This window comes from Bufo gargarizans, chromosome 3 (genome assembly GCF_014858855.1).
Source record: "Bufo gargarizans isolate SCDJY-AF-19 chromosome 3, ASM1485885v1, whole genome shotgun sequence".
Taxonomy (NCBI): domain Eukaryota; kingdom Metazoa; phylum Chordata; class Amphibia; order Anura; family Bufonidae; genus Bufo; species Bufo gargarizans.
Window position 1 is genome coordinate 448620594 of NC_058082.1, and position 13860 is coordinate 448634453.

A 13860-nucleotide genomic window follows, 5' to 3' on the forward strand; every position below is an offset into this window, starting at 1 on the left:
AAATCCATTGTGGTGGTGTATAGAGCCAAAAAATTTAGAATTGTGTCAATGTCCCAATATTTATGGACCTGACTGTATATATACCTAGATCATCTACAGGAATACACATGGATTTATTCCAGTTTTTAATCCTGATCTAGTCCCGAAATCACAAAAAATCTCAAAGATTTTCTATCAATTTATGGAAACCCAAAAACAACATAATGTCATATGGAGATAAAATTATTTTTCAAAGAGCTCCCCATAACAAAAACTTTCTGTCGCAGTGTACTACATACTGGCAGGCAACGATTCTAAAGATATTGCAAAAAGCATTAGGGAGAGAGGGCACCCTTGTCTTTTACCCGTGCTGATTTTACAAGCTCTAGATATTTGCCACTAATACTTTAGGAAGAGGATCCATATAACGCAGCCTTACCCAAGAATTAAAACCTGCGCAAAACGCAATGAAGCTGGTAGAATTTCTTGCACTGTTGATGCATTCCAAACCTCTATTAACTTGGGAAGTAAAGAATCCCTATAGTAAGAGCAATATTCAAATGGAAGTCCATTCTGTCTGGGGGGTTTATTCTTCATCATCCAGTCCAAAACCAAACTCGCCTCTTGAAACAATATAAGTGCATCTAACATTTCTTTCTGTTTAATTGTTAATTTGGGCACATTACAGGAGGTGGTATGAGTGGAGAGATTTCCCTTCAGGGACCCTTTGGACCCGGGATTTAAATTTATTAAGGTTCAGATAGCCAAACGGCTAATAGATTCCCGTTTACGGTCTAATTTAAAATATAACGTTTATTTCATATTCTTTAAAAAAATATACGGGAAGACAAAAAAAGAAAAAAGTGTCTTAAAATTAAAGTGCTCTTGTGCTTGGCAGCAATAAGATGTTTTATTTATTAGTAATTACTGCTTTTGTTTGCAGTCTCTTTTCTTAGTGTATCTACCACTCTATCCTGAGGGATTAATTCCTTATCTATTTCCCTACTCCGGTTTGGTAAGGGTATGACGAGATGACTGCTCTCTGTCAGCCCTACACCAGAGTAACTGGAGTGTATATATCTCTATCCCTTTATTCCTCTTAATGGATTGAGTGTTGCTGTAAAACCAAGTGATAAGGGGGGCAACATAGTCATACAAGACAAAAATGACTATGTGGAGATGGTTCTTAGACTCCTCAGAGATAGAAAAACTTATAAAGTCTTGTCTCATGACCCCACAAAAGAATATATGAGTGAACTAAAAAATCTCCTTACAGATGCACGTCAGGCAAATATCATCTCTAAAGATGAATATCAGTATTTGTTTAATAAAAGCCCTACTATCTCCACATTCTATGCCTTACCAAAGGTGCATAAGAATAAGAAACCCATCCTTGGGAGACCGATAGTTTCGGGGAATGAAAACCTGACACAAGCTCTGAGTGAATATGTGGATCAAATATTGAGACCCTTTGTGACCGCCCTACCCTCATATATTAGAGACACTAAGGATTTACTCCTAAAAATTAATGATATCACTGTTACACCTAATACCATTCTAGCAAGTCTAGATGTCGAGTCACTTTATAGTAATATTCAGCACTCACTAGGAATACACGCGGTGGAATATTATTTGAATACAAAAAGTCAAAATTTCCAAAAACATAATGAGTTTGTTTTATTAGCACTTAGATTTATTTTGGAGCACAATTATTTTATGTTTCAGGAACACTTTTATCACCAAATTAATGGGACCGCGATGCGGACGTCATGTGCCCCTACGTATGCAAATTTATTTTTAGGGTGGTGGGAAAATAATTTTGTTTTCACGGATGAGATGTCGTCATATGTCTGCCACATTATTTTCTGGGGCAGATATATTGACGGCATCCTCATATTATGGGATGGCGGTCACGTATTGTTTCAAGAATTCACTCAGAGACTCAATAATAATAATATAGGGATGAGATACACCCAGGGCCGGCCTTAGGTGTTCAGGCGCCCTGTGCGAGATAACCTTGTGGCGCCCCCCCCCCCAAAAAAAAAAAAAACACTGCTTGTTGCTGGCATCATGGCATAGGCTGGCTGACTATCCAACCAAGTAGTTACCAGCCCTCACACCCCAAAGGCCGGTGTAATGTTATACTTCCCTAGTTCGTGAGATTTCCCTACCCTCGTCACTTCCGGTCGCACCGGACATGACGTGAGGAGGTGTGCCGCGCAGGCGCACAACGACAGGTTAGGGAAATTTCACAGCAGAGTGCGCATGCGCCAGGAGCCTCGCCGGCGGTTAGGGTAGGGAAAAACTATGGGCCAATGCGCAGGCGCAGTGATCGGATGGATGTTCTCAGCTGAACACCGGCCGACACTGCGCATGCATCGGGAGCCTCACCAGCGGTTAGGGAAGGGAAAAATTACGTACGGGCCAGTGCTTTTTCCCTACCCTAACCGCTGGTGAGGCTCCCAGCGCATGCGCAGTGTCGGCCGGTGTCCAGCTGAGAAAATTCGTTTCCAATGTAGTATTAATAACTAAACAATTAAATAATAAACATATTGCATTGTCTACTTACCGCCAGGACAATTAGATGATCTGGACTCTGGCTGCAGTCTGGCTCTGGGGACTCCATTGTCACTCTCTTCCCCCCCCCCCCCTCCCTCTCTTGTCACTCTTTCCCCCCCCCCCCTTCCCTTGTCACTCTCATTATCCCCCCTCTCCCTTGTCACTCTCATTATTCGGCCTCTTTCACACGACAGTATGTCCATTTCAGTGTTTTGCGGTCCGTTTTTCACGGATCCGTTGTTCCGTTTTTTGCTTCCGTTGTGGTTCCGTTTCCGTTCCGTTGTTCCGTTCCGTTTTTCCGTATGGCAAATACAGTATACAGTAATTTCATATAAAAAATTGGGCTGGGCATAACTTTTTCAATAGATGGTTCCGCAAAAAACGGAACGGATACGGAAGGCATACGGATGCATTTCCGTATGCATTCCGTTTTTTTGCGGACCCATAGACTTTAATGGAGCCACGGAACGTGATTTGCGGCCAAATATAGGACATGTTCTATCTTTAAACGGAACGGAAAAACGGAAATACGGAAACGGAATGCACACGGAGTACATTCCGTTTTTTTTGCGGAACCATTGAAATGAATGGTTCCGTATACGGACCGTATACGGACCGCAAAAAACGGCCCGCAAAACGGAAAAAAAAAACGGTCGTGTGAAAGAGGCCTTCCACCCGCCCTCCCTTGTCACGCTCATTATTCCCCCCCCATCACTCTCATTATTTCCCCCCCCCATCACTCTCATTATTCCCCCCCATCACTCTCATTATTTCCCCCCCCCATCACTCATTATTTCCCCCCCCATCACTCATTATTTCCCCCCCCATCACTCATTATTTCCCCCCCCCATCACTCATTATTCCCCCCCATCACTCATTATTTCCCCCCCCATCACTCATTATTCCCCCCCCCCATCACTCATTATTCCCCCCCCCATCACTCATTATTCCCCCCCCCATCACTCATTATTCCCCCCCCCATCACTCATTATTCCCCCCCCCCATCACTCATTATTCCCCCCCCCCATCACTCATTATTCCCCCCCCATCACTCATTATTCCCCCCCCATCACTCATTATTCCCCCCATCACTCATTATTCCCCCCCATCACTCATTATTCCCCCCCCCCATCACTCATTATTCCCCCCCCCCCATCACTCATTATCCCCCCCCCCATCACTCATTATTCCCCCCCCCCATCACTCATTATTCCCCCCCCCATCACTCATTATTCCCCCCATCACTCATTATTCCCCCCCCCCATCACTCATTATTCCCCCCCCCCATCACTCTCATTATTTCCCCCCCATCACTCTCATTATTTCCCCCCCCATGTCACTCTCTTTCTTTCCTCCCCCCTTGTCACTCTCTTTCTTTCCTCCCCCCTCCCCCCTTGTCACTCTCTTTCTTTCCTCCCCCCTCCCCCCTTGTCACTCTCTTTCTTTCCTCCCCCCTTGTCACTCTCTTTCTTTCCTCCCCCCTCCCCCCTTGTCACTCTCTTTCTACTCCCACCTGGCTCCACCTCTAGTGTAGCGTGGCCGAGCTCTGTTAGGTCCGCGGTACAGGAGCATTTGTTTCCTGTACCCGGCCGGACTGAAAGGAAGTGCACACTAAGTGAGCACTTCCTGTCAGTCCGGCCGGGTACAGGAAACAAAAGCTCCTGTACCGCGGACCTAACAGAGCTCGGCCACGCTACATTAACAGGCGCAGGATTCTTTAGAGCGGCAAGCGCTCAGCCTCAGCCACTCAGGCGGCGCAGAATGAGGGGCGCCGCCAGCCGCCCCCAACTTATATAAGTAACTTTTTTTTTTTTAAACCGCAACGGGCGCCGGGCGCCCCCTGCTGAATATAGGAGGAGGGGGGGGGGGGGGAGAAAACATAAGTGCCGCCTCGCCTGCCCATATTACATTGCGGGCTGTCGGCCGCCCGGCGCCCCTGTTGCTATGGCGCCCTGTGCGGCCGCACAGCCCGCACACCCCAAAGGCCGGCCCTGGATACACCTTTGAAGTTCAAAAGGAGGAGATAATATTTCTTGATCTCAAAATAAAAAAATCAGAAGAGGGTCATTTGATTACAGAGGTACATAGAAAAGTGACCGCAACAAATAGCTATTTACATTGGAGCAGTTGGCATCCACCTCCCCTGAAATGAGGAATACCAACTGGCCAATACCTGAGGGCACGTAGGAACTGCTCGGATGAAATCTCCTTTGGAAGAGAGAGTGAACAACTATTCCAAAGGTTTAAAAAGAGAGGATATCCGACCAGATCCCTAAAGAAGGCATATAATAGAGCTAAAAGCCTGAATAGAGAAGAACTACTGAAAACAACAATTCACAAAAAAAGTGAAGTATCAGATGTATTGGAACCTATGATGGGTATAATGAAGAGATATGCCGGGTAATCAAAAAATACTGGCATATAATACGATCTGATAGAGATTTAGGGATGGTTTTTACCCCATATCCATCTATAACATACAGAAGAGGCCCGAACCTCAAGGACAAGTTGGTTCATAGTCATCTGGCAGAAGAAAAAATCCAACCTGTTGATAAAAGGGAAAGATATAAGGGATCATCACCATGTGGGAACTGCTCCTTTTGTAAATACATACCTCGCATCAAGAAATTCATGAACCCTGGAGACAAGAAAGAATATGAAATTAGACAATTAATAACATGTAGAACACAAGGAGTTATTTACATAGCTGCCTGTCCATGCCCAAAACTGTATGTGGGTAAGACTATACAGGAGCTGAGACGCCGAATCTCAGGGCATCTAAGCACAATTGAAACAGATAAAGATACCCCTCTGGCTAGACATGTTAAATACATAGATGGGAACCAGAGCTCGATATTAAGATTCTGGGGAATAGAAAAGATATCCATGGGACCAAGAGGTGGTAATCTAGATAAAAAACTGTTACAATGCGAAGCCCAATGGATTGATAGATTGAACACTATGAGTCCCTATGGACTGAATGAAGGTTTTTCATTCGCAGCATTCATCTAGCATGAAATTATATTTGCATAGAAAAAGGAAACCTAGTATACTGAAATACATAGATATATATCTAAATAGATTTAAATACAAGAATCAAAAGGAAGAATTTTAGAAAAAAAGTAAGGCCAATTACCATCTTGGTCAGTATCATCTATAGGATTTCCAGCAGTGTAGTATGCATCTTATAACCTACATATAGGATAAGAAATATAACAAAATAAAAAATAAAATATATATAAAAAAGATTATGAAGAAGATCACTGGACATAGATCATAGATAGGATTGGTACCACTGTAGAAAATCTTTTAGTGATATTCTATCAAGTATAACAGCATTATATGTCATTATAGGTTATTAAGTATAACAGCATTACATACCTTATCAAATAGGATGGATTCGTATCTCCTGTGGTATATAAAATATAACATCAGACATAACAGCAAAAAATATTCTCTTAAAACAGGATTGAAACACAAGACATCCACAAAAAAATTCCTTTTATCTCTTGTTCCCTCTTTTTCTCCCTCCTCCCTCCCCTCTCTATTCAGGGAAATTACCTGATAAAATTTCCACCTATATGTTGGAGCTCCCCTAATCTCTTATGAGAATAAATGGGAGAATAAGTGTAATCTGCCTGGAATTCTCCAGGTTTAATACAGAGATAAATATAACATGACAAAATCGAAAAAAAGAACACATGGAAATTATACATTGGAAAATTCAGGAGTGGGGACATAAAGTACATTGGAGCATGGATTTGGGAGAATTTTGGAAATCTAGAGACTAAGTCGGTGGACATGCGCAGGAGGAACAACTTATGAGGTCTAATCAGAGTATAGACGCGTGCGCCCAGACTTTGAATGTGTAGAAGAAGTGATGAGTAAGAATCAAAACCTCAGGAATTACTAAGTACGGACGCATGCGCATAGGTGCCTTGATCGTGGATTACTTCAGAATCTCATGAATTAAGTCGGTGGGCATGCGCAGTAGGGATAGACCATGAGGAAGCGATATGGAGTGTGGTGCGCAAGTGCCCAGATTTAGTGTCCGTACGAAGAATCTATCCTGGGAGGACATGCGCTGTAATCTGAAAAGGTAGACGGGACAAAGGTACAAGTTGCTACGCAGGCGCATACTCTCTGCAAACATTGGTGAGTCCTCCGACTGACCAAGCACAAAAATGGAATCTATTGGTCTAACTATGTGACTATCATGCGATCGCCGGAAATCCATTGGTAAATAGGAAGGGAAAGATCCACCCATACGATATTTAAATACCAATTCATATGGCGATCTTGTTGATAGTAGCTCCATTGCCCCTGAAGACATCACATCTGTGGTGAAACATGTCGGGGGAGCTGCAAGTTAGGTTTTAAAATATTGCGGTTGTGCTTAGTGTTCGGCTCCCGGTGCGCTGCAGACACTGGGCAAGCCGATACAAACAGCAACACTCAATCCATTAAGGGGAATAAAGGGTTAGAGTTATACACACTCCAGCTACTCTGGTGTAGGGCTGACAGAGAGCAGTCATCTCGTCATACCCCTACCAAACCGGAGTAGGGAAATAGATAAGGAATTAATCCCTCAGGATAGAGTGGTAGATACACTAAGAAAAGAGACTGCAAACAAAAGCAGTAATTACTAATAAATAAAACATATCTTTGCTGCCAAGCACAAGAGCACTTTAATTTTAAGACACTTTTTTCTTTTTTTGTCTTCCCGTATATTTTTTTTTAAGAATATGAAATAAACGTTATATTTTAAATTAGACCGTAAACGGGAATCTATTAGCCGTTTGGCTAGCTGAACCTTAATGAGTGGAGAGAACTACAACTCTTAGCATATCTAGGGTGATATGGGAAATCAGAGGACAATTCAGAGAGGGAATATAAGAGGAAAGGACTACAACTTCCATAGATAAATTCAAATGTCCTCTCGTATAGCACTTTGTGAATTCAAACTAACACCTTTGGTACCCATGAGTGTTGCAATCTGATTAGACTTCATTTGGTTTGCAAAAAGTGTTGCAGCAATTTCCCCAGAATATTTACTTCTGTAAAAAACCAGTGTAAAATAACATATAACCCTCCACATTAATATACTGCATATCCTTATACCGGTTTTGGAAATCCTGTTATTCATTATTTTTATGCACAGTGGGGTCTTGGATGTATTCTTCTTGCTTTGAATGTATTAGCCAAGTTTTACAATTGTTTTCCAGACTACGTTTTAATATAAGCAATTTTCTGAATAAAAATACTTTGCTTTTATGCTTTACCCACTTCCCATACCACAAGTGGAGAAGCTGAGACACCATTTAACTTAAAACAATTCATAGATACATTCATTAATCTCATCTTGTGAAATACTCATTATTGGATTCTATATACCTGTTTCCACAAAATACTGATAGCGGGGATTGATATACCGGCTTCCACCAAATATTTATTGAGGCCTGCAATACAACAACTTCCACCAAATATTGATTAAGGGGTTTGATTTACCAGCTTCCAGCAAATACTCATTAAGGGGTTCTATATACCTTTTTCCACAAAATACTGATAGAGGGGATTGATATACCGGCTTCCACAAAATATTGATTGAGGCCTGCAATATACCAGCTCCCCACAAAATATTGATTAAGGGGTTTGATTTACCAGCTTCCAGCAAATACTCATTAAGGGGTTCTATATACCTGTTTCCACAAAATACTGATAGAGGGGATTTATATACCAGCTTCCACAAAATATTATTTGAGGCCTGCAATATACCTGCTTCCACAAATATTGCTCTTCTATAGGGACTTTGTCACAGGGTCATTTTGAAAATGACAGGCAGAGGAAGAGGCAGGCCATTCCGCAGGGGTGGTAGGGGTTGGGCAGGTGCATCAGGCCGGAGCCTAAGTGGGAAGTTGCAGAAGGTGCGTGCAATTAAGCCAAAGGACGCACCAGAGCCTTCCGCTTCTGCACCCTCCTCATCCTCTGTATCAGCACTCTCCTCACTCTCTACTGTGTGCACCCCCAAAAACACCACCACCACCATAGCCTCTCCACTCGAGTCAGAGGAATTATTTTCCCATCCATTCCCAGACCTTACCGATGGACAGCGATTCTTGGCATCGGATAAGGAAGAGGAGGTAGCAACGGCTGCCACCCAGTGGTCTGACGACAGTAGCCAGATCAGTCCAAGGAGGATGGTCCCCGCTGTTGCTGCCTGCTCCAAGATCTCTAATGTCAGTGGTGGTGAAGGTGATGATGATCACGTGTTGATGGATGTCACGTGGGTGCCCACAAGAGAGGAAGAGGAGCGTAGTTCAGAGGGAGAGACAAAGCAGCAGATAAGGAGAAGAAGGAGGAGAAGCAGACAGAACTTGCAGTGCACAGGAGGCAAAAAGCAGACTGCAAATGTATCTGGAACAAGCCATCCACCATGCACGGTCACAGCTGGCGCTCCCAGGACGCTGGCACATGGCTCTGCAGTGTGGGCTTTTTTCAACATGTCAGCTGCTGACAATAGTGTTGCCATCTGCAGCAGTGGTGGATCCAGAGCCTGGTCTCGGGAGGGGCACTTTCAGATTATTTTCTGTCTGCCGCCACAAAACAATGGTGCTTAAAGAACAGACTACACAGTGTAGTGGTATACTGTATATTGTGTGGCACAGTGTAGGCTATATGTGTATAACATAAACATATTTCATATGAAAACCTACAATTACTTGGCTTGACCCTTGGGGATCTCGGACGCCACTTCAACACTTTGGCCGGGGGCTCGGCGGAGCTGATGTTGTGTTTTATCCTAATGAGATAGATTTCATTATAAAGATTTGGAGAAGGGGCAGAGGAATAGCAGAGAAGGGAGAGGCTGTGCTGCTACTAGGGGGCTCATACCATGGGGGAGTAATAAAGCCCACCATAATGCCCCCCCATAGAAATAATTCTCCTTATAATGTGACAGTGCAAAAAATACCCCCTTGTAATGCCCCCAGTTGAGCTAATGGCCCCATTGTGCCCCCATAATTTGCCAGTATAAATACCCCTATATAGTGCCCCCAGTAAATGCCCCCATAGTGCTCCACATCCTCCTTCCTCCTAGTGCCCCCTATAATGTACCAGTATAAAATGCTCCAGTAGAATCCCTCAGTGTCCATCATAATTTGCAAGTATAAAATACCCCTTCTTAGTGCCCCCCGTAGATGACCCCATAGTACTCCTCTCCCCCTTCCCCATAGTACCCACCATAATGTGTCCCAGTATAAAATTGTACTGTACAGAGCGCCCATATAAAAAAATACCCCTTCTTTGTGGCCTCAGTAGATGCCCCTATAGTGCCCCCAATCATGTGCCAGTATTAACAGCCCCCCATGTGTCAGTATTAATAACAGCCCCCCATGTGTCAGTATTAATAACAGCCCCCTTGTGCCAGTATTAATAACAGCCCCCCCCCCATGTGTCAGTATTAATAACAGACCACCATGTGCCAGTATTAACAGCCCCCCCATGTGCCAGTATTATTAACAGCCCCCTATGTGCCAGTATTAATAACAGCCCCCCATGTGCCAGTATTAATAACAGCCCCCCATGTGCCAGTATTAATAACAGCCCCCCCATGTGCCAGTAATAATTACAGCCACCCCATGTGCCAGTATTAATAACAGCCCGCCCATGTGCCAGTATTAACAGCCCCCCTGTGCCAGTATTAACAGCCCCCCTGTGCCAGTATTAACAGCCCCCCTGTGCCAGTATTAACAGCCCCCCTGTGCCAGTATTAACAGCCCCCCTGTGCCACTATTAACAGACCCCCTGTGCCAGTATTAACAGTCCCACCCCCCCCCCCACCCCCCCCCGCCAGTAAAAGTATTGTACACTACGTGCAGAATTATTAGGCAAATTAGTATTTTGACCACATCATCCTCTTTATGCATGTTGTCTTACTCCAAGCTGTATAGGCTCGAAAGCCTACTACCAATTAAGCATATTAGGTGATGTGCATCTCTGTAATGAGAAGGGGTGTGGTCTAATGACATCAACACCCTATATCAGGTGTGCATAATTATTAGGCAACTTCCTTTCCTTTGGCAAAATGGGTCAAAAGAAGGACTTGACAGGCTCAGAAAAGTCAAAAATAGTGAGATATCTTGCAGAGGGATGCAGCACTCTTAAAATTGCAAAGCTTCTGAAGCGTGATCATCGAACAATCAAGCATTTCATTCAAAATAGTCAACAGGGTCGCAAGAAGCGTGTGGAAAAACCAAGGCGCAAAATAACTGCCCATGAACTGAGAAAAGTCAAGCGTGCAGCTGCCAAGATGCCACTTGCCACCAGTTTGGCCATATTTCAGAGCTGCAACATCACTGGAGTGCCCAAAAGCACAAGGTGTGCAATACTCAGAGACATGGCCAAGGTAAGAAAGGCTGAAAGACGACCACCACTGAACAAGACACACAAGCTGAAACGTCAAGACTGGGCCAAGAAATATCTCAAGACTGATTTTTCTAAGGTTTTATGGACTGATGAAATGAGAGTGAGTCTTGATGGGCCAGATGGCTGGATTGGTAAAGGGCAGAGAGCTCCAGTCCGACTCAGACGCCAGCAAGGTGGAGGTGGAGTACTGGTTTGGGCTGGTATCATCAAAGATGAGCTTGTGGGGCCTTTTTGGGTTGAGGATGGAGTCAAGCTCAACTCCCAGTCCTACTGCCAGTTTCTGGAAGACACCTTCTTCAAGCAGTGGTACAGGAAGAAGTCTGCAAGGTAAGAAAAACATGATTTTCATGCAGGACAATGCTCCATCACACGCGTCCAAGTACTCCACAACGTGGCTGGCAAGAAAGGGTATAAAAGAAAAAAATCTAATGACATGGCCTCCTTGTTCACCTGATCTGAACCCCATTGAGAACCTGTGGTCCATCATCAAATGTGAGATTTACAAGGAGGGAAAACAGTACACCTCTCTGAACAGTGTCTGGGAGGCTGTGGTTGCTGCTGCACGCAATGTTGATGGTGAACAGATCAAAACACTGACAGAATCCATGGATGGCAGGCTTTTGAGTGTACTTGCAAAGAAAGGTGGCTATATTGGTCACTGATTTGTTTTTGTTTTGTTTTTGAATGTCAGAAATGTATATTTGTGAATGTTGAGATGTTATATTGGTTTCACTGGTAAAAATAAATAATTGAAATGGGTATATATTTGTTTTTTGTTAAGTTGCCTAATAATTATGTACAGTAATAGTCACCTGCACACACAGATATCCCCCTAAAATAGCTAAAACTAAAAACTACTTCCAAAAATATTCAGCTTTGATATTAATGAGTTTTTTGGGTTCATTGAGAACATGGTTGTTGTTCAATAATAAAATTAATCCTCAAAAATACAACTTGCCTAATAATTCTGCACTCCCTGTATATATATAAAAAAAACATACTTACCTCCATGTCAGCGATGCGATGCAGGCCTCTTCCGGCCTCTTCCGGCCTGTGTCCCGCGCTGTATGGCTCAGGCGGCGTGATGACGTCATTGCGCCGGCCTCTGATAGGCTGCAGGCACTAGGCCGGCAGCCTATCAGAGGAAGGGAAAGGGACACGCCTCTACTTTCCCTGCAGCAGCACAGCCATCTGTATCTCTGTCCTGAGGACGGCGATACAGATGACTGGAGATGAGCGCTTCCACAATGGAAGTGCTCATCTCCCTGTGCCCCGCCGCCTCCGCCGCCGCCAGCTCGGGGGGGGGCAATTGCCCCGTTGTTCCCCCCCTGTATCCGCCACTGATCTGCAGTCTGTGCTGTTGTGGCGAAACCAACCTCGCCACTGGGTTTTGGAGAGGCCTGTTTAAAGGCCTCTTGCCTCGGGATTATGACCCTGTGGCAAACCCAGCCACTATATACGGTAATTCCTGTACGTATGATGTAAGGGCATATGGGTATACCACTTTAAAGAACCAAGCGTATATATGTTTGTGTAACTTGTCAGCTTGGGAGACAGTTGGGTGGATAGACAGAGGGGAGGAAAATGCTGGGTGTGTTCCATTGTCCCATTGTGCCATAGTCCCATTGTATGTTTAAATGGTGACGTCTGTCCTGTTGTCTCCACATGTGTATTGGCGATTTCCCTTTGTCCTGAGAGATAATTGGATTGCTCTTCGGTTGTCTCCAGGAGGAAACCATGATGCATTGTGGGGATGTGTTGTATCTGTTCTGTGTCGCAGTCTCCCTTCTGGTCCTCTGGGGGGCGTGAACGATTGGTTGCTGTACTTGCATTGTGTGTGTTGTAAGATATTGATTGGTTGGATTTCAAAACCCTGTGGGCAGTACTATGTTTGTTTTTTATGAATAAAAGAGGCTGTACTTGAAGTACAGTCAGACCACTGCAGACGGAGCCTTGTCTCGTTATTGGGGGGATTCCCTGTATGCTGTTAGAGACTGATTGCCAGGAGTGTAAGCTGATTGTATGCTTTTCCTGTTCGTCTGCTAGCAGCTATTCGCGAGGTTCCAGTTTGGAGTGCTATTTTGTATCCAGTTCGGGAGTTTGGTGTTCTGCAGTAGCTGAGCCTGTCTCTCAGAAAGGGGCATATCGCCTAAACGGATTTTAACCCCTTGTCTGCCAAAACGGTCCGTTACAATTGGTGGCAAGCGGCGGGATCGTTCCTACAGCCAGAAGGACAGCTACAGGAGACACCATTTCTGTTGATTCTACAATTTAAGGGCAATCTATATCCCAGTACAGCGACCTTAAAAGCAACAGGATGGAACCAGCAGTGTTATACGAGGAGGAAGACCTGGATGGCCGGGATGCATTAAGGAAAGGCATCTGGTACCAGGCCCTGGATAATGTACAATACCAGCGGGGTGAGAGTCTCCCCAGTGAAGAGCAGCGGTTGCAGAAGCAAGTGGCTCTGCGGATGCCTTTCCTGGGAGAGCAGCCCCTGGAGGAATGGGTGAAGGAACTAGAGCACTGGGTATGGCAGGAGCTATGGCTGGAGGATGCCTACCAGGCGCTCTAGTGGTATATGGCACAGTATATACCCTGGACAGCTGAGCATGACAAGCCAGAGGGAGAGGAGTTTGATGGTCCTGGCTTGTTATGGGAGTCCTTTGCAGAGCCTGGCTTTGGGAGCCCTGCACAGTCCAGACTTCAGGACATTTTCTATGAGAGGGAGGCTAAGCATGAGTGGGATGACCCCCATGAGGTAGAGCAATACCTGGCTCACCTAGCAACCCTGGAGTGGGAACTGGAGCAGGACTACCGAGATCTCTTCCACTCCATTGGGAAGGCTCAGCAGGACAGTAAGGTGACAGACCCAGATCCAGACCCATTCAGCTGGGC